General features: G+C 46.9%; 1 protein-coding gene across 4 annotated transcripts in view; it reads left to right on the top strand.

The window, feature by feature from the left end:
- The first annotated feature begins 3,295 nt into the window (after positions 1 to 3,295).
- CSNK1G1 (casein kinase 1 gamma 1) overlaps positions 3,296 to 24,127 on the top strand; it is a 112,736-nt gene continuing 91,904 nt past the window's right edge. For all 4 annotated transcript variants that reach the window (XM_076348619.1, XM_076348616.1, XM_076348618.1 and 1 more), the window contains exon 1: positions 3,296 to 3,336. The gene's annotated coding sequence lies outside the window, so the exon portion shown is untranslated. The remainder of the gene's footprint in view (positions 3,337 to 24,127) is intronic.

Below are 24,127 nucleotides of genomic sequence, written 5' to 3'. Positions count from 1 at the left end.
CACAGGGGGTTCACTGCTGGAACAACTGGATGCGTCTTTCAGTAGGTGCTCTTGGAAGCTCCAAAAACAACTGCAAAATGAGCACAAGCGGAGTGTTTAGGAGAGGAGGTAGTAATGTTTAGAAGATAAGAAATCCTAAGGGTCTAATATGTTGAATTTTAAATCTTAGGGGGCAAAATTATCTTTCTCTGGGCAAGAGAGTGGCGGGACGGACCCCATCTTTCTCCATCCCCACAGCCTAAGCCGTGGGCGGTTATTTGCTCTTCCCTCTTCAAGTAACATGGAACAATCACAAAGCCCTGCTGCTCCAGAGCGTTTTCAAGCTTTTCCCGGCAGAGTCCTTCTGCCCTCGTGACCGAAACAGAACAGACCGAACGTTTCTGTTGGATCTAGCTAGGCTGGGCTGGGAAGCATCTCCCCCGGCTCTCCTGCAGCCGGGGCCGCGCAGGGGGGCAGCTGTTCGGCGGGGAGAGCAGATGTCCCTGCCGCGGGGACGCAGACAGAGGGGAGGGGGGAAAGGGCCGTCAGCTGTCAGGCTGCCGCGTTCTCACCCCGCCGTGGGAAATCCAACGCGAAACCTCGGGGATCTCGTCCCCCAGATGGGGGGTTTTCATCTCTATTTCTGACTTTCAAGGCTTTTCCTAAAAAAACCCCGTTACCAGACTATGTTGCACTGTGGCATGTACGATGTCCACTTAATACCACTGGCTTTTTTACTTCCCACTCGTTGAAATAAAGCCTCCCTGCTGCAGACGCCGCGGTTTTGAGTTCAGATGCTGCTTGCTTACGCTAAGGGAATTACACAGGACACCCTCTTGCACGGGAGCGCTGCTAATTTCGGTGAATGCCAAGCCTGTTCACGTATATTCCTGCTCTGGATTGTATGATTACAGGGGCCGTTTCCATCAGGAGGGAGGAGGACGAGACCCTGGTAACTTCTCGCTCTATGTGGTTGCTCCTCTGCTCTCACGCTCCTGCCAAAAAACGCTCTTTTGGTCTTTGTTTTTTCTTTGACTTTGTTTTTTTTCCTCTTTGCACGCTCACGGCCAGCATCACCCAAAAGGGTACGAGGTCTCTTTGCGCTTGTGTCCCGCGAGGTCCCCCCTGCCCACGCTGCTCCAGCGCTTGTGTCGGGGTGGTGCCTCCCTGTGCCTGATCCTGAACAGGGGCTTCATTGTCCTTCCCGCTGCCCCAGACAAAGGGGTATTGTCCTGCCCACCAGCTCCAGCCGGCCGCCCCACGGCAACGAACCGGTCCATCCCAACCGGAGACGCTGCCGCAGTTTCAAGAATAAAAGCAGGACGTTTGCTTTCTGTTAATAATAAGGCGCTCGGGAATCAGTCCAGCTTCTCACCTGCCTTGGTCGAGGACGAAGAGCCGAGTGTCGGCCAGTAAAACCTCCGGTGGGGTGGTTCCAACCCACCCGAAACGGTTCTGGGTCAGCTGCGAGCTCCCTTCACCCACGTATGTCTTTCAACACGCGGGTTGTTCTTATGATAAACTCCCAGGGGATTATCGCAGGGCTAACGAGAATCCGCATGTTTAATATAACTTACCAAAAGAATTACTCGGGCTGCAATTGTTTGATGATGAACAACTTTTCAGAATTAAGATACTCCTTGGGAGCTCCTGGATGGTTCAGAGCAGAAATGGGGAAAATTCAGATGATGGTACAATTTCTATCTGAACGATGAAGCGTATTTAAAAACGCAAGCAGGATGCGGCTGCCCCTGAGCCCTCCGGGGACGCGTGTCCTGCTCCAAACTAACATAAGCTGCTTCGGTGAATTAATACCATTTTCTCCTTATGGCACGTAAAAAATGGGAGCGCTGAATCTTAACGTTTCAAAAGTGCTTCGTTCCTGGTGCCTCTTCCTTTTATCAAAGATGGGGTGATGCTAATATTATTCTTTTTCATTAGTAATATCACAAAGAGACAAAAAGCGCAAAATAAGCTCATCCCAGAGCAGAGGCTCGGGACAGTGTTAGACATGATGATGCCAGGACAGGCTGTTTAGGTGGGTGGATGGATTAAGACATTTTATTTTTGATATTAATAACGCCGACTTAAAAGGTATAATATTGTAACTGAGTCGGCAGACTGCATGTATGTATTAAAAGAAAGAGTAAGCAAAAAAGCTAAAGTGAAATATTAGCAACTTTTACTAAACCTGGGCTTTATTTTCTGCCTAATTATGGCACCAGGGGAAAATTTACAAGCCAGGCCTCGGGAATATGAGGTAGTGGGGAAAATACGTAATTTTAATGCCTGAATTCTGGACGTAAACAAATTTGCCAGATGATTTTTCAAAATTAACTGGTGGCTCATTCTTGGCAGGGGCCACGCGCTGACGAGCTGTGACACGCGTGGCTGGTTAACGAGATTGCCCACGGGCTCGGGGGCCGGCGAGCCGCAGGCCGGGGACGAAGGTTTTCCTTGCGGTGTTTTTTAACCGTTTTCAAGGCTTACTGCAACTGAAAACATTCATCTGGAAAACATCAAGTTCTTCTTCGCCAGAAGCGGCCCGGGAGCGTTCGGGTGACGGCCCCCGGCGGGTTTCTGCTCCTGTCCCGTCGCGTGTCCTCGGCGGCCACCAAAAGCTGGGACGTTCCGAGGTTTTGGCGGGAGGTGAGGCGTTTCGGGAGCCGCCTTTTCCCCCTCCGAAAGCGCTTTGCGGCCCTTGTTACCAACGGCTCTTGGAGGTGCTGCAGGACGAGGAGGTTCGAGGCAAGGATGAATTCATCGCCAAGTTTAAGACCTCTATTTTATCACCTAGCTTTCGGTGGCTGTTTTTCCCTTTCTGTAGCCGGCTGTTCCCCTCCCACAGACGCGGCGGCTTTTTGCAGGGCGGGGAGCAGCGGGAGGAACCGGGGCTGCGGCGAGGCGGGCTGCTGAGCCCCAGGCACGGCCCCGCTCGCTCGCCTCCCGCCTCAGCCCCGGCGGGGCCCGCTCCTGCGGCGGGGCCGGCGGTCGCAGCCCCCCCCCCCCCCGCCGCCGACCCGCCGAGGCCTGCCCGCCGCCGCGCCGGGCGCTACTTCCGCCTAGCAACGGAACGCCGTTGCTAGGGCGAGCCCGCCGCGGCGGCGCCCCGGAAGCGGTGGCGGGCGGCGCGGGCGCGCTGCTGCCATAGGGCGGCGCTCGCCGCGGGGCGGGGCAAGGGGGTGAGCGCTTCCGGGTCGGGGCCCTCCCCGTCGAGCGCGGCGGAGGGAGGAGCCGCGGCGGGGCGCGGGGAGAGCAGCGGCGGGGCTCGGCTCGGCCCGGCCCAGCCCAGCCCAGCCCGGCCCAGCCCAGCTCGCCCGCCCGCCCGCCGGGGGAGCCCAGCGCCGCCGGAGCCAGGTACGGGCGCGGGGGGCGGCGGGGCCGCCGTCGCTGCGGGGCCTGGGCGGCGGCGGGGGCGGTCGCTTCGCTTCGCTCCGCGGCGCGGCCCGGCCCGACCCGACCCGACCGCCTTCCCGGGGCCGCGCCTCCCGCGGTGGCGGAGGAGGCTCCGCGGGGCTCGCCGCTTCAGCCCTCCCCGGCGGGCGAGGGGGAGCGGCCGCGGTTCTCCCGGCGTGAACGGCTCCTGCCGGGCGGAGGAGCCGCGCGGGGCCGGGGGACGGACCGGCCGTCCCCGGCGGCGGGGGAGGGCAAGGAAGCCGCGGGGGCTTCCTTAAAATGGCCCGAGAGACCCCCCGAGGGAGTGCGGCTGCGGGCCGAGCTGAGCTCCGGCGGGCGCCTCGGGGAGGGGGGGGTCCCGCCTCGCCCCGGGGCGTGGGCGAGGGGAACCGGCCCGGTGAGGGGTTGCGGTGACCCCGCGCCGCCTCCATCGCGGGCGGCTTTCTCGTGTGCGTGTTGTCCGTCGTCAGCTCACTGACGGGGAAGGTGGGGTTCGGAAGGGGTGGCAAAGGTCTCTCGTGGGCTGCGGTTCCGTCCGCGGCTGGGGGCCTGGGGCAGGGCCCCCGCCGGGGGAGCGGCTGCAGGTGGCTCGGGAGCTCTTGTTCTAAACCTGATCGTCTTCCCAGGTCCAAGGGAAACAAAGCACCGTGTGGAACCGTAAGCGTATTTACAACTACTTCTTTGCGTGAAGAAGTTGCGTATTCCCCCCGCATCTGGGAAAGCTGTATATATGCGCTGTCTGGCACGGCGTGAAACTTCTAAGGGTTGGCATTCCTTGTCTTGTCCAAATTGCTCATGGGATTGTCGTCTTCCCTTCCCGATCGGTTTCATTGCTGGTGACCGTCCTCTTCGCCCTTTCTCAACAGTGACTTGACTTTTCAGTTCGTAGGAAGTGTCGTGCACCGAGTCCAGGCTCGCGGTCAGGCGTTAATACCTGCTGCCTTCTGTGTCCTGACTTCGTGTGAAGTTCCCCACCTTCCTCCTGTCTCGTTATCGGGCTCACAGTGCCCTGGTTGAAGTCACACTGTCATGGGTGTGATCTCAGACTTGATTTTTTTTTTTTTTTATCAGTGACCTAATGCATATGTGTAACCAGCTTATGCTGCCACTCCCCAAGTTCTTCAGGACTTGCCTTTTCCTTCTCCCAGCTACTGGCTGTGATTTACCTAAATAAGCCATCTTCTCTACATCCCCGGTTCAATGCTGTGTTGGTAACTCGGTCTCTGCCAACCTGCTGGGGGAGGACGATGGGTGAACTGAGAAGCGTGAGCTTTGTTCCCGTTGAGAAGCTCTTATCAAATATTAGCAGAGCTTTCCCACAGACGCATTCCAAAAAATACAAAGAGCGCCTTTCAGTTATGAATTTGGAGAGATTGCTTTCTTCAGGCTGCAAAAGCCGTGGAGGATTCCTTGCTGCCTGCCAGTTGTTGAAGTTCTGGGAGTGTCGCTGATGCGGTGAAATGTTACTGATAGGAGAATTCGGGTTTTATTACGTTGCTGTTGTAGAGAGATGCACAGAGTGGTCTTCTCCATGTAAAGCCGGGCTGACACTAGAGCTCTTTGAGTCAGGGATGAGGTGGAGATGCTGCCAATGATAAATACCAGCAAGAGTTCTTGCATGGGGAAGGTGACCGCCAGCAAGGTGTGACCAGATAAGAAAGGAATTTAAATATCATGGTGTGTAGGGGGGGGGAAATTCTTATTTTAAAAAAATCTGACGTACTTGGAAAGCGTGGAGGGTCGTGGTGAGAACTGGCCAGGCAAATCTCTGTTCTCTGTATTGAAGTTCGGGCTGCCAGTGTAGTGGTACCCCGGTACAGCTGATATTGCAACCTTTTAGCAAAAATAATGCCGACTCCAATGAAATTTTAGACTATCCGCTTGATAAAATCAGGGCTTTACACTTACGCCTTGCATAAGTACCTACGCTTTGTTTAGATACAAGTGTTTCTTCAAACGTTGCCTGCCCTGAAATTGCTTTTTCTGGACTCAGCAAAGTGTTCAGATGGTGCCTTTTTTAAGAGCTGTTGGGCTGCAAGGAAGATGGGGCACAGCTCTCTGCTTTACTCTGCAAATCTATAGCAGCGTTATTTTCGACTGCTGGCCTAAAGTCCGTGCCGGTTTAGGCCAATCTGGGCTTCTTGCTGTGTTTTTCGTGTGGAAAGTTCTGCTGTTATCCTCTGGCGACGATGGTTGGAAACTTGCGCCAGATTCTCACAAATTTATTTGTGGCCGGTACGTACCTATCTGTGTTTGTGCCAGTGTTGCCTCTTATAAAAACATCTCTTCTCTCCTTTGGTGCTTTCAGAAAGCACTCAACTCTTGGCTTCTTATTTTCAAACCGCGCACGCCAACCTTGCAGTTGCTCTCTTCCAGGTTCTCTGTCGAGCTCCTCTGGGCGCGTGTTTGCTTGAAGCTAATCCCTGAAGGCCCCTGACCGGGGCAGGGCACAGAATGGCAGGGGGGGGTCTCTCTGGGATGCTGTGCGGTGGCACAGGTAACTTCTTTGTGCCGGTATCCTTCACATCTGAATCAGGCTGGTGGCTCGCAGGTCACAGTGACAAGCTAATACCCTGTGTGTGTCTCTTTTTCCTTGGATTAAAGAGCTTTCCAGTTCATAGTACCATTTCTTGCAGAGTCTGAAGTGTATGACCTTGCCTCATTCCAGTCCATCTATCTTAGAATCATAGAATCATTGAGGTTGGAAAAGACCTCTAACTCTTCCACAGGAGTTTTTACGCTGTTCCAGTTCTCTGTATTGACAACAATTTGACTTCTATGCTGAAGTCACTGATGGAAAATATTCTGGTGGGAGTGATCAAGCAGGCAGGTTCACAGAGCTCCATTGCGAGGGGAGTTATGAGCTGGGTGAGATCGTAAGTGCAACCTAGTCCACAGCCACTTGCTGCCTTCCTTACACTGAGATTGCCCCCTTTTTTGTGGCTTTTAAACTAATTTCCAGCTCTTCTAAAGCAATCGGCTGCTGCGTATTTTCAGGTTAACAGATGAAATCCTGTATAATGCCTTAAAAAGTGCTACCAGATGAGACTAGGAATCCATCTGGCCTAGTATCCTGCTCACTAGTAACCAGTAGCAGATGCCTGGGGAGGGGAGTACATAAATACAGCAGATCTAATCTGGGGAAATATTGCTTTATTTTTCTCTCTCCAGCAGTTTGACCTCCCTGAGCCAGGTGTTTGAGTTTAGTAACCTTCACACTTCTCTTCCACGGATTTGTCCTCTCACTTTGAACCATCTTGGTATTCACTGCCTTGCACAGAGAGACACAAAGCTGGATGCTAAGTGTGTAGGTTACTTCTTACGTGATCTACACATGAGGGAGAGACAGAAAACAAGAACTGGGGGTGTCCAAAAAAACTAGCAAGAAATAAATTCAGAACAAATTACTTCTTCACTTTCTCCATGACATTCACGATTTTAGGAAACTACTTTTTCCATTCGTGGCGGTCTCTTGGCTGGGCTGAATTGTCCTCATCTGTTTAGACTTTCCACGTCTCTTCTCCTTGCTCTTCGTGTCATTGCCAGCTCTGCTCCAGCCTCCTTGACATAGGGATGGCAGGCGGGGTGGCACAAGCAAATGGCGGAGGTTGGCAGAGGTGCTGACCGGATCAGCGGGTGATATTTATGGTGCAGGTGCCTCTGTAGAAAACACCGTACTCCGTGGATTTGTATTTAGTTCTGCATTGTTGTCTTTGTAATTACAGGCGTTCTGCTCACTTGTTAGTGATCAAAACAACTACAGAGCTACGGTTTTTGTGGATTACTCTGCTATAGCCCTGGTGTCCTGTTCCCCAGTGTTGGCTTCAGTTCAGTCTGTCATCTTTTTTTTTTTAAGTTGAAGTTAGGGTGGTTGTTCCTGATGTGCTGCGCTTTGAATTGTATCACCCACTCGTATCACAAGATTTTACTGCAATTCCTTAGAGTCATTGCTCTTATTTACTGATCATGTTGAATTATTCAGACTAGCAAATGTTGTCGTCTTAGTACTGCCTTCTCTTGCACAGCTCAACACATTTGAGCAGAGCAGAATCCTTTGGTGAGTCCCCTCTGCTACAAAACTGACCAGTGATGCCTTTCTTCCCCCTTCCTTATCTTTTTTTAACCAGTTATTTACATATGTGAAGGATTTATTCTTTTATCCTATAGAATTTTGTTCTCCAAAGAGCTTTGAAGGATCTTGTCATGTAGTATGCTTGGTTTTTTAATGAAGTATATCATCTGCCTTTTCCTTGTTCATGTGCTCTGCCTCCTGCAGAAGAAAAAAAGACAGACAACAACCTCCAACTGATTCCTGAGACATGACTTCATTTTATAAAATATAATTAGCCCTGTCCATTTAGTCCATTCTTTAGGACAACTCTGATTTGCCCAGTGTGGCTGCCTGGTTTGTGGTTGCTCCGATGCCTCTGAATCGCTTCTGTGAAAGCTGGTGCAAGCGTCTTTCAGGTACTCTGGTGCGGCTTTAACCAAGAAACTAGGCGGGGAACTTCCCCGTCCTCCTCCTGGGTGACTTTGTATGTAAAGTGAGGTTGTTGCTGTTGCTTTGTCTTCTGAGTGGTCCTTTGCCACCTGAAGCCTTATTTGCTTGGCTTGCTTTGCTGGGGTCAAGCAGGGAGAGTGGAGATGGCCAAGCTCAGCACGCTGAGTGTAAAACACAATTTTAACTTTTGGGAGACATTGTCTAATGATTATTTAACCCAGTAATAAATCATGGGACCTTTTTCCTTTTTTATATAGTAAAACCTTGCTAATTTGTATTTAGTTTCCTTGTTGGACTTTTAGCCTTACTGTGCTGGCTGGATTGGCTTCTATTACTCCTACGGTCAGATCACACAGCAGGGGCTCACACCGATACTCCAGCTGCCGTTCAAGGTGAAGGCAGGAATTGCCACTTCTCTCATCCGCTGCCGGGGAGGAGTCGCTTTATGCTATTTAAGAACTTAGTCTTGGTGTTATATATTGACCTGACACTTGCACAGTTTACGTGGAGACATTTGAAGTCTCTCCTTAATGCCACATTTCCTGCTTGTACAACCCCCTGGTGATAGCATGACAGCTGCTATCGCTGCTTGGGTGGCTGAGACTGTATTTTTCTGGTTTAAGGTTGGAATTCTGATTTACAGGGTATTTCTTGCTGACACAGTAAACTTAAGTTGCTTGAATGGTGGTGTATGCTAAAGAAAGCTTAGATCCTCTAAAAGCTTGCTTAGTCCTCGTATGCTTTGAATGTCCCGTTGACTTGTCTGCCCACCACTGTGTTTTGAATGAACCCGCTACATCCATATTATCACTTTAAAAACAGGCTTTTCAGTTTCTCCATCTTACTTCTAGACTTCCAGCATTTGTGTAGAAACACACTTGTGCCTTGGTTTTGTCTTTCCATCTTATTTTACTTGTACTCTATTGATTTTTTTTTCTGGTTTCTGATTTTTACATGGCTAACTCTTGTTCCATCTGTAGGGGTTTTTAAGGAGATAAAGTTCTCATGAATCAGCTTCTTTCCCCCAAAAGCTGCATCATCCTCAGATACATGCTCCTCTGTATCTGCTGCCTTTCTCGGCTCTTCCTCTGAAGTGTCAGAGGAGCCTTCGATCTTGATTGCAAGTGCCAGTGTCCAGGTGCTATTTTGGTTAATTCGGTCCTCATTCTTGTACAGGCTTCCAGTTGTCCAAAAACCTTCTCGATTCCTAATGAATCCAAGTCTGAGTGTGGGAGCAATTCTTTGAGGTGCTGTCATACGTGTCTTGGTCACTGCCTTCCTATTCTCAGCCTGAATTTTGCCTCCAGAAACTTCCCTCCATCGTATGCTAGCTGTACCTTTGTGGCCCACAGGCAGCAGCTCCTTCCCGACATTATTTAGTAGTGTGTTCCTGCACAAACAGGTAGTCACTGAAGATACACCCTTTGGAGTCCTGCAAAGTTTCTGGTTTTGATGAAATTATGGCAGCGGTCACCTTGACCTGCAGAGAGCCGAGGCAGCGGTCACCTTGACCTGCAGAGAGCCGAGGCAGCGGTCACCTTGACCTGCAGAGAGCCGAGGCAGCGGTCACCTTGACCTGCAGAGAGCCGAGGCAGCGGTCACCTTGACCTGCAGAGAGCCGAGGCAGCGGTCACCTTGACCTGCAGAGAGCCGAGGCAGCGGTCACCTTGACCTGCAGAGAGCCGAGACAACTGAAGGCTTCAGTCTACAGTGGCAGAAATGCCAGCCTGGAAAGCACGGTCTGCAGGATGTAAAGGAATCGCCTTGAAGGAGGTGACTCTCCCACTCTGCTCTTGTGAGACCACACCTGAAGCACTGCGTCCAGCTCTGGGGTCCCCAGTGCAAGGAAGACATGGACCTGTTAGAGCGGGTCCAGAGGAGGCCGTGGAAATGCTGATAGGGCTGGAACACCTCTGCTACGGAGAAAGGCTGAGAGAGTTGGGGTTGTACAGCCTGGAGAGGAGAAGGCTTCAGGGAGACCTTCTTGCGACCTTTCAATATATAAAGGGAGCTTATAAGAAAGATGGAGAAGAGAGACTTTTTACCAGGGCCTGTAGTGACAGGGCAAGGGGCAATGGCTTTAAACTGAAAGAGGGTAGACTTAGATTGGATATAAGAAACTTTTTATGATGAGAGTGGTGAGACACTGGAACAGGTCATCCAGAGAAGTTGTGGATGCCCCCTCCCTGGAAGTGTTCAAAGTCAGGCTGGACGGGGCTCTGAGCAACCTGATCTAGTTGAAGATGTCCCTGCCCACGGCAGGGGGGTTGGACTAGATGACCTTTAGAGGTCCCTTCCAACCCAAAACATTCTGTGATTCTATGGAGACGTAAAATCTCAGACTTGTTGTGCCTGCTTCATCGCTATATTCCATATTAAATCCCCCTAGACCTTTCTTTTTTTTTTTATAGAGGGAGGAGGTATTTTAACTCCTTGCTAAAATACCTGTTTGATTTCTGGTTCATCGGACACCACCTACCTTTTAATAGACCACTTATTTCTAGAAGTTGGCAAAACCAACAATGAAACGCGATCAGTGTGAGATTACCACCATTTTCTCCTGGCTTCTCATACGTTATTCCTTCCCATAAGATCTGTTTAGAGCAGCTCATCCTCCGAAATGGATAGGTGTCTCTTACCTGTCTGAATCTTCTGTTTTGGTTTGCTCGTCTGTGAGCAAATCTCTTCCGAATAATAACTTAATAGCCTGAAGAGTTGACAGCAATTCTACCCTGAAGATTAGCCTGACAGTTTCTGCTTCGTGGAAGACAATTGAGTAGCTTGGATTTGCTACTCCTAGCATTTAATGTGGGAATTGGGGATATTCAGTGGTGAGATGGGAAAACTGTTTTCCTGTCTGCCTCTGCTATCCTGCTCCTTTTTTTTTTTCTGCCTTCTTCTTCTTCTTGCAATTATATTATGACATTCCTTTAGGCTGGGAAAATTGTGTCTGTTTATGAAGAAGCGAAGGTTTCTTTGCAGTCCTGAATCTGCTGTTGTTTTTACTGAAGCTGTTGCGTTTCTGTAGTCTCCTAAGATGAGCTGGCCATATTGTGCATGGTACATTAGAGGAGGCCACATCATTTATTAAATATCCTGAGTAGTTGCTGTCCTATATACGTGTTTTAATGTCTATTGATAAAGCTTGGTGAGTTCATGCAGTTTGTGATGATGCTAAGAAAACTCTGGAATACCTGCTTTCTATAGGGCTACTCCTTTTTTCCAACTCACAAGGAATCGCTGTACTTCAGTGCTGAAGTTAGGTTAATTGAGTTGTAGGAGAAACCTACTTGAACTCGGTGAAGCCAACCAGTCTGAAGTATGTGTTTCTTGAAGCTATTTTTTTTTTATGTTGCAAAATATGACCACTTTCATCTTAGCGATTTGCTGTGGAGCTCAGTTCATAATTTAACTCATCTAATGTAGCAGAAAATCTTGTGTGCTTAGGAGGTTGAAATCCGCATGTGTTTTTTCTTAAATACTTATCTTTGTTGCACCTGTAATGAGGGTAATATCTTGTTTGTAGAAATAACAAACCAAACCTGGTGTTCCTTTGCTAGCTGCTGCATGTTCACTCTAGAGTTATAAATCAGAGGGTAGATCCAGATGCAGTCATTTTTCCTCCTTCACATTAATGGAGAGCATGCTACAGGAAAAACTGACTTGAAGGAAATCTGTCTGCATCTGTCTAGTCTTCCTCATAGCAAGGGGGGTCATATGAATTGAGTTATTACTACTCTTGGATAAAATGCTTTAGGTGGGTTTCTGAAGTGTAGCAATGTCAAGCATCTCAGACTTACTGGGTCTTCAAGCTTTCATTCCTCATGACTCAAAATTCCTTGTAGATCTGACTTCTGCTTATTTAGATCTATTGAAAACAAATAAGAGGAAGTCCTCTAAAATACGGCTTACAATATTGTTCCATTGACAGAGCCAATTCTGGCAAGTGTAATGAAACAATTCAGCTCTTATGAAGTTTGGTACAAGTTGCTTACTTGTAAGTCCTGTAGCAACCCTGTTTTTGTCTAGTCTGGCTGTCCTTAGGTACCTTGTAACTGTCTTCCTTTGTAACGTGCAAGCTAGTTTCTACAGCTTGTTTTTACTTCCTAGATCTTAAAAGAACAAGTTTCAATGAACAAATGAAACTTAAGGACCTGTAACATCTTATTTTAATGAAGCAGAGACCACATACTTTGTAGTTGTCTCTTTTCAAGTCCAAGTTAGACTTCAAAGGTCTCACCTTTAGGAGGCTCATGAAGACTCATTCTTGCTGTCGTTTTTTGGCAGGGCTGCAGTAGCAGGTAACACCACACTGGTTTGCACCGGGAGGGAGGGGTTGTGGCAACGCATGCATTAAGAAACTTCTTAGATGGAAATAAACGTTTCCAAAATAAGTGCTATGTGTGCATCCACCAGGTAGTGAGGTTCTTCCCCACCCTGAAAAATGTTTGCTCTGTGGTTGCAGCCTCATTTTGCTAGCCATGGACTACCTCAGCTGGCTTAGCATCAGTTCCAGGTTAGATGGTTTGGAGGTCCTCGGGTTCTCTGGATGATCATCCTGCAGCTGAGATCAGGCCTGCAGCCACTTCGGCATCTGATACTGCTTCCCAGCTGTCCTCTGTTTGGAAAGGTTTTGACAGGTTTCTAATTCTGAAAAAGCTCTGTGCAGTGTTGGCAGCACTAAGGCTTCAGTTTTACTGGTGATAGATGCAACACCAGTGATGGTAAATCATAGTTAGGCTGTGCTCCGCTTCTGCGGGAAGAATCTCTCTGCTGAAATTTATGTTATTCAGTGGTTAAGATCCAAAACTGGTATTAGGCTCCAAACCAATATGCAGCCTCCTTTGTTTTTGTCTAGATTTACTGGATACAGCACTGGTACTCAGTGTTTTTTATCATTTCTAAATGTTAGTAGTTATTGCGCGTGCCAGAGTGCCTTCACTTGTCAAGATCTATGATTGGGAGCGTGGTGTTTTGGAACCACTTGTTCTGTTCTTTCTGGTCTCCACAGAAAACTGAGTGCTTCGACATTAAGGAGGCAACGTGATCAAAGACAGGGTTTTGGGGGTAACTTGTCGGCTGCTGTGGCGATAGCTCAGGGTTTTGTCTTGCAGCGTATAGGCTGCGGGACTTGAGGCTCTTGGCATCCTCCTGGCTGGGGATGCTTCAGGGGACAGGTTCGGATGTAAGAGCAGCTATGTGTTGGGTGAATGTCGGATGTTCAGGCAGCCTTCTGTGATACCATCTGTTTGCAGAGACTCGAGGGGATGGAGTGTGACTTACAGGTGTCTAGTTGGACCATATATATTCAATATCTACCGTAAGAAACCTTGTGCTCATTTGGACTTGGTGCAGTCATCTCAATAATCCTGGTTTTGTTTGTGTGATTGAGCTAATACTCCTATTTGGATTTCTTGCACCAAAATAGGTTCTTCAGGGTCTCTGAAGGCCTGCAGGGCTGAGGCAGATAGTGTAGATATTCCCCAGCGGTGTCTTGAAACCAAGTTCTTTAACTCTTTTTTTTTTTTCCCTACGGGTAGATTCTGTTGAATGCTTGCAGTGATCCTGGATGTCGAACCTCAGTTGAGCGCTGTGGTCCTTCTGTGGGCTCACAGCTGATACTGATCCTAAGACCCAACGCAGCTGAAGAATTTGAGTCATCACCATCTTTTTGGCTTGGAAAATTATTAAATGTTTGACAAAGCTGTTCGCTGTGACACCTTTTGGTAAACCGGGGCTTGCCTTCACAAACTGTTCGATCAGTCTCTGCTAACATTTACAAAAGCTTGGAATAATCCCTGTGTTCTCGTTAATCCGCTCTTCTATAGCATGTTATAACTGTAGTGCGAGGCGTGTTAGAGTAGGAAATATACTTGCTAAGGAGGTGTTCTAAAATACACTTGTGCTGAAATCCCATCTGTTAAATCTTCTTGAGCTCCTCTCTTACCGACTCTAACATTGAACGTAGTAATAGTTTACACCACTCGAGCAAACTAACCTTAAAACAGTATCGCAGTGTCCTGATGCTAGTTTTGTGTGGTATTCAAATACGTCTCCTCTTTGAATTGAGATCGGGCTGCCCATTAATAGCTTTGGGATCGTTTGCAATTAAATGGAGTCAAGTCTTCCAAGGGATTTACCCTTGGACCAGTGCTCAACACCAGTATCCGAGCTTCCCCTAACTAATAGACTTGCCTGAGGCACAGGTGGCTAAATTTAGTCTTCTAGCAAGCTAGTTATGACCTTGTGTTACAAGGACTTTTTCTACTTGTATCTATATCAAAATGTAAAGACTGATTTTTCTGTGGTGGACGGAGCCTTGGGGCTCAGTGACGCTGAAAAGCTTTTTATGTTGGATCATCGGCTGACGCCTCCAGTGCTGCTGTTGGCAGCAATTAACTCTGTACTTGGATGCAGTTCAAAGGGTCTACAAGTGATCTACTGGTACAAAGCGATCCTCACCGGTGGGTATTAAGGCTTCAAAGAAGACAGATGCCACTTGGAGCGTAGAGCAGGTTACTTGGTAATGAACACTTCTAATTGACAGCTACACTGAAGATTAGGGATTGAAAGTGGAAGTTGAATCCAAGTGGCTTCACACAGATGCAATTTCTTAACTGTGTGAATGGTAAATGTTTGCCTTCGAGGTAAGGTTAAGTTTATCTGTACAAAATAGCGCTTTACTCCAGCTTCTGGGAGAAGTTTTTAGAGTATGTGAGACAGTGCACAGAAGTGGACGGTTCTGGCATCTGCTTTATTGCGTGGGTTTGCCTCCTTGTGTGAAGTGAGACTTATCCTCTGTGTTCAACTTCAGCAGCTTTTTGTTAAGGCTGCTTCTAATTAAATACATAATTCATCCTACGAGTGTAATGAAGAAGATGCCTTCAGTATGTAATCAGGCTTCTGGAGCTCTTCTGCCATCTTCGAAAAATGCCAAACTTCTCTGAAGTTGGTAGCACGCTGCCAGCTGAATGGGAAAAGTTGCTGCTGGGAAGTCGAACAGGATTTTCAAGTGTCTGCTGCGCTTGCTTATATTTAGGAGTGCAGTGAGTGGTGTGGTTTTTTTTGGCTTGTGAAAGAAACTCTCTTGCAGGTGAGTGGGCAAAACCCTTATTGTTTGGCATGGGCACGGCTTGCCAGTTGGGACTGTCAGGATTTATCTCCCTGGCTTTGACTAGGTTATTGTTGGCACGCTGGTCTCTTGCTTGCTACAGGTAGTACGTGTTGTTTTATTTTTTGGAGGGCTGAAATATTACTGATTAAGGTCTAGGGTCATTGAGTAATATGCTGAGTGAATCTGAGTGAATTTCAGTAGGTGAGTGTGTGACTACATCTATTGCATTGTGTGTTTCTGGTCATTGTGTCTTCAGTGGAGCTGGAAAAAGTACAGAGAAGGGCAGTTGAGTTGAAGGCAGAGGAGCAGCTGCCTATCCTGGGGAGTCTAAAATGTCTGAGACTCTTAGGATTGGAAACATTTCTTTAAAAATCAGGCAACCAACTTCTGGATCTTGTTGTTGTAGGAGCTTGTGGAAGCTGATGTCTTAGACGCATTCAAAAAGTGATCAGACAAACCCATGGTCAGCAGGTCCATAAAATGAATGCTGGTAGGACTGGGCAGGCATGTCCATACGAACATCTGTAATCCAGCAGTTGTGGATGCTGGAGCAGACTGCAGAAGCATACTACGCCCTGTAGCATCTGCAATCATCGTGGATGGAGACAGAATAGCAGGAGGGCATTTCTCATTTCAATTATTCCAATTTTATGGACCTGCTGTCTTTCCAGAATATTGGGGCAGGGAGGGGAGGCAATATTTCTGAAGAGCTCTGGAAGATGGCTTACGGATACTTACTGGAAGGAAAATCCCAGTGTTTCTCAGCATACTGTACATACCTGCAGGTCTCCCGTGCTGTACATATTCAAAGGAGATTTGCTGTACAACATACTGCAGCTTATGTGTAAAAGCGTTTCAAGGTGGGATAAGTAGAAACTGAAACCAGGCAAAAAAAAAATTAAGGATGAAAATAATTGAAGATGAAGTTCTCTGTCCCTTTAAAAGGGAAAAGATTCTTGAAATTCCACCTTTTTATGCAGAAAGTGGGAGGAGGTGTTCATAATGCTTCTCTTCAGCTTTCCTAGTGTGGGATTGTGACCAGCAGGCAGCCAGGCCTTCCTTGCAGGCGGTGATCGGCTGGTAGCCCAGAACAGGGCAGGGGCAATGATGAGTGAAGCATGCACATATTCATGTCCTGCTCTGTGTCATAATAATTACATGAAGTATATATAGTGATGATCGCAACGCTTCCCCGATGCTGTTTTTCTCATGTTCATGTCGTGGCTGACCAACTGTGGATTGCTTTTTTAGTTTCTTGGCTTTCTCCGTGCCTGCTAAAAATCTAGTTTTAATCAGAAATTGGACTGTTAAACCAGTAGTCTTTTTAGCACGTTTGAGGAGCTGTTGATGTAGTTTTGTACCTAAACATGAAACTTGGTGTTTCAATACCTTGTTTGGTATTGAAACGTCTTGTTGTGGAGCGTTAAAAGCTTGCAAGGCTGTGGTGGTAACTGCTGTGCCCAAAAGGGGAGGTTTTGGTCCTGCCTTTCCCATGTACCGCTGCTGGTGCTCGTCAAACCTGTTCCTGAGCTGCCCTAACTCTCTAACCTGGCACAAAGCTCTCTGGGTATTGTTGGGTTGGTTTTCTCCTGTTGCTATAATGAGTTAGATTTGTTCACAAATGGGTCTGATAAGCACAGGCAGGGGAGAAACTGGCAGGAATTCCTGCTGGGGGTTGCTGCAGCTCTTCGGTTGCCCCATCTTATGGAGAACATGCTTGGGTCTTCCTTCAAAGATCTCTTTCTTCCTGGTGCAAGTTCCAGACGGCAAGCATCTTTCCAACTTTTGGGGCCCCTGTGGGTTGTTGGTCTCCCCTAAATGGGGTTCACACATGGAGGAGGAGAACCACGAGGGATAACCAGAAGCTGCAAAGAAGCTAAAGTCTACAAAAACTCTTGAGGAGCAGCAGAGGCCTTGATGAATGGAGATGAGTGGGCTTTTCTTGGAAAGTGTCACCTCTTTTCTTTAGAGGGCCAGTGGTGTCACCTGAGTACATGGCAAGCTTTCTGAATCTGTCAGGTAGGGAAAAAGGATCTCAAATATCTGCATTTGGTTTACTGGCTTGTGCTTAGGCTTGAGGAGGAGTATCAGCTGAGCAGGCTATTCTAAAGAGCATTAAATTAAGAGTCTGTTAATGATTTATTAAACCAATGTAGTAAGTGGGGGAATGTCGAGCAAATCATCTTTGCTGCGAAGGCTGGGAGAGGTGAGTGCTCTGTAACAGAGCTTGGTTACCCTTTTCTTCAGAAGTGTATGAAGAACTGAAGAAACTCATCTTCAGATGCTAATCAAAGGGATGTTGCAAGAAAACTCCTTGGACTAGATGGGATTTTTTTTTAAGTGTTATTACATGATCCAGGCTGGGATTGAAACCTGGGAATGTGAACTTCACCGTGTCTAGTAAGACAAATGCCATTTGGGACGACTTCTTTTAGACTTGACTTAGGAAGGGTTTACCTCTCCTCCCAGCGAGATTGGGAGTGGAAATGTTCCTTGTGCAGACGCTAGAAGAATATCAACTGTGTGACTCTCGTAACCCATAAAGGGATCCTTGGAAAAGAAGAAAAAAGAAAAATCCAAAATATGAGCAAAGTGCACTGTGATAATAGTAACACTCAGCGTGTGATCCAGGTACTGTGTGTTTTGGAGGAAGATGCAAGGTGAGTGAGTGCTGTGGAGAGGCACTTAAGACAGATTGCGATCAGAGTGTTCTTTAAAGCCTCTTTCAATAAGATAGTGAGAGTTCAAAATCCCACTTTTTAAATATTTATCATAACTCAATGTTTAATCAAGGTGGATGCTTTGTTTCAGCCCTCTCTGAACTCAAGGCACCCAGACCGTTACTCGGCGCTGTTTCGTTGGCTTCCGTTTCCCCTCTGCTCTCGTTTCAGGGGAAGCCAAAGGGAAAGCTCTCTTTCTTTGCTCTGCAGTAAAAAAAGAGTAAAAAGCAGATGTTTCAGGGTAAGATGTGTGGTGGTTTTTCCTGGAGCCACACACTATCTTTCTTCTAGGCTACTGTTTCTTGCACAGTATCTGCAGCTGTTGGGGGGGAAAAAGGTTAAATCATCTGGAAGTGAAAAGTAAAATACTCCTTGAGTGGGCTTTCCCAGTTTGAGTTTCAGGCTTTGGAGGCTGTTTCAAACAGGTCAGGGTTTCAGGAGTGGAGGCTAGTATCGAAAGGATAAAATATAGTTATCTTCGTGAACGTCCTCGGTGGGGCTGTAATGTCTCTGTGCACTCAGGCTGAGATGTTGTTGAACCACGTAATATTGAATGATTGCTTGCTGCTGGAAACATGTAGTCTAGCTCCATATTGGGAATATCTCAAGTAAGTATAGGCAGTGAAAACTTTATATAATGAAATTTAATTTAGAGTAAGCAGGACTATTCCGGATGAGTCAAAAGATTTAAAGAATTTCATTTCATGATATTCATGTGATGCGAGTAGACTCTATCTGAACTTGCCTGCATGTTTTCTCTAAATTTTGTAGTCTCCTTGTCTTATTTGAGGGCACCATTCTGTTCCCTTTCATCACAAAGACTGTTGGCATCAGTTTTGAAGTCTTCAATATTTTGCTGTTAACAAAATGTAGGCTTCCTGTTATGCATTAGAAGTACATGTGGGTTTCAGCAGCTTGCTGGGAATATCGAACCTTCACACACGCAGAGATCGCAGTTAGGCATGCCGCTAGGTAACTCAGAAAATTTTGTTTGCTGTTTTCCTTTTGTAAAGGCAAAATTGAGATCTAGATCTGCTTGCAGCATTCTCTTGCTACGTTTGAAATGTGTGGGCTACTCATGAGTTAAGGGAATTGGGCTACTCATGAGTTAAGGGAATTGGGCTACTCATGAGTTAAGGGAATTGGGCTACTCATGAGTTAAGGGAATTGGGCTACTCATGAGTTAAGGGAATTGAGAGAGAGAGATGTCAAATGGTTTTTGCAAGCAGCAGTGTTGGTTTTTTTTTTTTACCTAGGTGTCAGACAATAAATACTGTTCTGAGCAGTGCCCAAGTAGAGTGTCAGAATAAAAGCTGACTCTCTTCACTTGAGTAGAATGAATGTAGATGTCGGCTTTGGGGTGTATTCAGGGAGGAATTTGCAAATCACTGAGCCCAAGCAGGAGCTTTGCTTCAAGTAAGTTGTTAAGGCATTCAGCTTTCTGTCCAGGTCTTTTCCATGTGTTGAATGTATTTGTTTTTGGTGAAAAGGCAGCAAAATCTACCCAACAAGGTGTGACTTCTCCCCATTTGACACCGCTACTTTCCATGTTTTGAGAGCAGACAGCCTAATGTGTAGTTTGGGTCCTTTCTGCTTCACTGCTGCTCTGCTGTCCACTAGGCTAGGTTTTAATATCTACTGATAACTGGCAAATAAAACTGCTTATTTATTCACAGCTAGTTGGCACATAAGGCTGCTTATTTAGTCTATGCAATCAAAGTTGGTCTCTTACTCTTTCCCTTATGACGAGAAGTTGTTATTTATATCTAGCTAATGTTAAAGGGTTGGCAGTGCGTTAGGTCAGATCAACAAAATCATCAGTGGTGGATGTGGGAGGACGGTCCACTTCTGCTGTGAGATTCAGGGAGGATCAGATGGAGCTAACAGGAGGCGGGTTCAGAAGAAGCAGGAGGACGTTGTTTTTCAGGCAGTGAATAGCAGACTTGTTGAACTAGCCAAGGGCTATTGTGGCTACAAAAAGTTTGGGCGAGTTCAGAGGGGAACTGGACATGCTGCGCCGAATGTTCCTGAACACCCAGAAGCCCAAACTGACTTGGGAAGGCCCGGACACAGAAACCACTGGAGGTGGAAGAGTGCATGGAGAAGTTATGTATGCTTACCCTCTCCTTTCCCTTTCCCAGACATCTGCTTATGGCTGCTGTTTCAAGCTGGCGGTTAAGCTAGATGGGCCTTATTCTTTGGTTCACCTCTTTGGCTCTCGGAGGACATGGCTTTAGGTGTTTTGCTGCTGTCCTCTGAGCTGTATCCGTTCATAATTTCTGTAACTGTTCAGCAACCAGAACAGTATAGGGATGGAGGTGCAGGTGATATGTTCTAGCTGCTCTTGTCTGATTGAGCTTAAAAACGGGGACTCACTCCTTCCTCTTACTTTCATACAACATGCAGCTTAAATTTGCTGGACTTCCTGAATTGTCATACTCGTATCTTTATTACCCCTGAAGAGCTGTTCTTTATGCATTGGCAGAATAGGAGAGGGATGTTTCATGCTACGAACTCATCTATTTAATGGTTTTAACCATTAGGCAGACTTTTCTTTGGGAGTTTGCTTGTTTGAGGTGAGGCTTTAATACACAAAGGTGCTCTTGCTAGTTTGCCCCCAGCCACTGAAGGTATGACTTGTGGAGTCTCTAAAACTGTTAGTATCTCTTGAAATTTTGAAACTGTCTTAATATTTTGGGGTTTGTTTTCACTGTTTTAAGTGTTCCAGGTTTTCTTTTAATAGCTCTGGCTAAAGGTCTGTATGAGAGGAGAACAAAATACTGAGCTGTAAAATGAAACTGAAGAACATGGTGCTTACCCTGAGATAGTTTGCATGTTTTTTTATCATTCAGAAAAATGCCCCCTAAGAGGGAAGGCAAGCCTTTTTCTAGACAATGAATGCTTATGTATTTGACTTGGAACAGAAACTGTGGCAGTGTGGAGGTCTCCTGAAACAGCTTTCCTGCACACCAGAAATGGTCTACAGAGACCTTATTTTTTCCATATGGGCGTGGAACTCTTTTGGTTGAAAATCTGCTCACCTGAACGTACGTTGATCCAGGTTGCTTTTCAAATAAGGCACTTATTTCTGGAGAACTACACATTCTGTGCACTGCTAAGCAAAGTTCTCATTGAGCTCGACGCGAGTGCTGGAGCATTGTGTTTGCTCTTGAGGTTTTGTTCCACCCTCTAATGCTGTTGGGAGCAGTCTTACCTTTTCTGCTATGCTGGACGGCGTGAAGACTTTGGAGTAGGGCAGTGTCCATTAGGTTGGAATTTTAAGATTGTTCCCATGCTTTAATTTGGTAACACTATAAATGCCTCAAAGCTAAAGACGACAAGCTTTTTCAAGTATTACCCAGAGTTTTGTGCTGCTAACTGGTAATAACATAATAATGAGCTCAAGTACAAAAGATCCAAAAACTGTCTGTGTACCAGCTTCCCAAGAGAACTAATAAGGAATGGGTTTGTAGAGTCATCTTCCTCACTGCGGCAGAAGTGATGCCCTCCTCCGGGAGCCGAAAAGTGTCTGTGCTATACCCCGAACTTTCAAGCGCTGTGCCTTGGAAATCGTGTGTCTTGGTTCAGGCTGGCACAGATTCTTCCCGGCCCCTGGAGGAGATGAAAGACCTGGTTGTGTACTCTAAGGTAGCAAATACCTCTTCACGAGCTGCCTGCAGGGATGTGAGTTTTTACTCTGAAACTGAAACAAGCTTCTCATCTGCTCCTTGCTTTGAAAAGTAATGGGGAAAAACATCTAGTGAGGCTTAAAGCTTCTAGTGTAACCTCGTTCTCTCACTGACAGCTGAAAGAGGTTTTGGGGGTCTGTGGGGCTTCTCTAGCCAATGTGGTGGTGTTTACCTGAATATCATGGCCTTTGAGGGCTGAACAGAAATGCTGCTTGTTGGCGGTGTGCTGAGAAGAGGTGGCTTTGCCGTGGTTATATCAAGCGATGCAGAGGAGCATGTCCAGAATACAGGTGTGTGGGACCCATCCACGCCCAGCTCCACACCCCCGAATGCTTTGTATCCTGGTTTTGGCACTCTGTAAAATAAATAACTCTTCTTCCTGAAGCGAGTTGCCTGGCGGGAAGCAGAGCATCCTCATTGAAGGATTCTGCATTACGTCTGCGGGGTCGTACGAAGCCAAGGTCTATTGAGTTCAAGCTGAGATGTGTGTCTTCAAGCCTAAGGCCTAGCTAGTGCCATCAAGGAGATGTCACAGGAAATGGGTTCGGTGTCTGGAGGTGCTAATTAAACACAAAAAAGGCTTAATTATCTGTCAAAAGCTAGAAGGGGTCCCTCTTGCTGTTCATGGTTTCAGACTGCGTTTCTCATTGTCACTCTTCTTTCCATAGCAGCTCTTTTGGTCGCCTTAGTCTCCCCTTCGAAAAGGGACATGGTCCCCTGGGTTCTGCTTTGGGCAGCGAGGCTTTCTGGAAAAAGAAAGACTGGAGCTCGTTACCGTGATAAACTAGTGCTCCAACCACATTGTCCACATATTCTCGCTTGTTAACCGTTGCTTTTTGTTGCTGCGAGAGGTGGCTTTCTGTATCAAGCCATGCTTGCAGCTAAATGAGGTTCCTGGCTTCTCATCCAGGTTTAATGTGTGCTGCAGTCGTGAGCTGAATCCTCTCGTTGCTCTGGGCTCCTCTGTGCTTTGCTTGAGCTATCTTGCTAATGGGCAAGATTTCTGGGTGAGCCCAGCACCATCGGTGTATGGCCGGGGAAAGGATGGAAAATGAGCTCTGCCTTTTGAACCTCAGGTGCTCTCAAGGTGCTGGAGCCCCATCCATGTGAACATGGGAGGAGTCGTGTTTGCTGTGCTGCAGGTCGAAAGCTCTGTTAGTAAATGTCTTGTATGAGGTGGGGACGGGTTTTTGTCACCTGGCCTTCCCAGCAGGAAGTGGCAGAGGCTGACCGGCACGGGGGATTTTCTCACGTTACACTTTGACTCCTCCGTAACGCGCCTGTTGTCTTGTTCTTTGAGCAGAACGTGAAGAATGTCTAACCCCTGGTTCAAACCCGAACCTTAGGATAACATGAGATGATTTATTTACTTTTATTCCTAAAGTAAATTCATTGTACCATGGAGCGGGTTATGAATAGTCTTCTGTTTAGCTTCCTTGTTTGGAGATGCTGCTTCTTAGTAGAGGTTGGTATTTATGTAAAGAAACTGAGGCAGTTTCTGGCCAATGAACCCTATTTGGAATTTTTATGCACGGCTTCTGTTTTTCCTTCTAAATTTAACTGGGATGTGTTCAAGGTGGCAAAAGAGCAAACTTCACCGGGTTAAAGGGTGTTCAGCATTTAAATATGTGGAGTGTCATGTTAATGGGATACTCCTATTCTTTGCCCAAGAGTGGTGTCAGGATTGCAATCGTGTAACTAAATAAAGATGCGGTCTCTCTTTTCCTGTGAATATAGGTGCTTGTGTTTTCCCTTTCTTGTAGGGCTTAATTTGGTACAAGTTTGGCTGGTTCTTTCTTGCTGCAGCCTTTGACCTGGTCAAATAACTTGGAACAGCTTTAATGTCAAGTAGAACAAAAGCTTGCCTTAAATGCTTTGCAATAAACTTAATATTGGGGGATATATTCAACTACCTAATGCCTTTTCATTTTAGAGGAATGGGTGTCACTCACCGCTTGTACATTGAAGCTGTGGAGCGGTGGTATGTGTTCCTCACCCCGGCGGTTGGTTTCATTCAGGAGCTGGTGCTGGATAATTGTAGATGAGGATTAATTAATAACAGCTGTTGTGAGCTCATGGGGACTTTTGAAGTCTTGTACAATGCCATTGAGCAATACTTCTAGCTTCTTGGGGACGGAAATCATGAATGACATTGGAAGAGCACGTATGTGATTTGGACTGGACTGACAACAAGCTTATGAAAGTACAGGGCAGAGGTGGACCAAATTCCTGCGTGCTTCAGTCAAAGCAGCGGTGATGGCGACTTCAGTCTGTCTTTCACTTGATGTTGGAGAAAGCAAAAATGCTCTCTGGTACAGGGTTTCCTTCTGCTGTGGTCAGGATAGAGTGACTGGTTTTTTTCCCCTGTGAGCTTACAGAACAAGCAGTTTGAGAGGTTGGTATGGACCCTTAAACTTCTACCCTTGCTGTAATAGTTAAGAAAATAAGGATAAAAGTGCTAGCTTAGGCATAGGCTTTGAGTGCCCGTTAGGCACTGGGGAGCCTAGTTGCATATAGCCCGTGTAAGGGAGTCTAACGTGGTATTTCAGCGTGTCAGAAGAACCGGTCTTCTAGATGATGGTCAAAGCTTCTCAGAACTTAAAGTTGCTTTTTAAAATTTTAATTTTTGTTAGAACAATCCATGCGTTTTCTTCCAAAGGAAGTTAAATGCCCAAGTTTTGAATGCAGAACAGCATCTCTCTGGTCACCCTGGGCAGAGTTTTCTGAA

The sequence above is a fragment of the Aptenodytes patagonicus genome, chromosome 10, assembly GCF_965638725.1.
Source record: "Aptenodytes patagonicus chromosome 10, bAptPat1.pri.cur, whole genome shotgun sequence".
NCBI lineage: Eukaryota > Metazoa > Chordata > Aves > Sphenisciformes > Spheniscidae > Aptenodytes > Aptenodytes patagonicus.
This window is presented reverse-complemented; position numbering and strand designations above follow the sequence as displayed.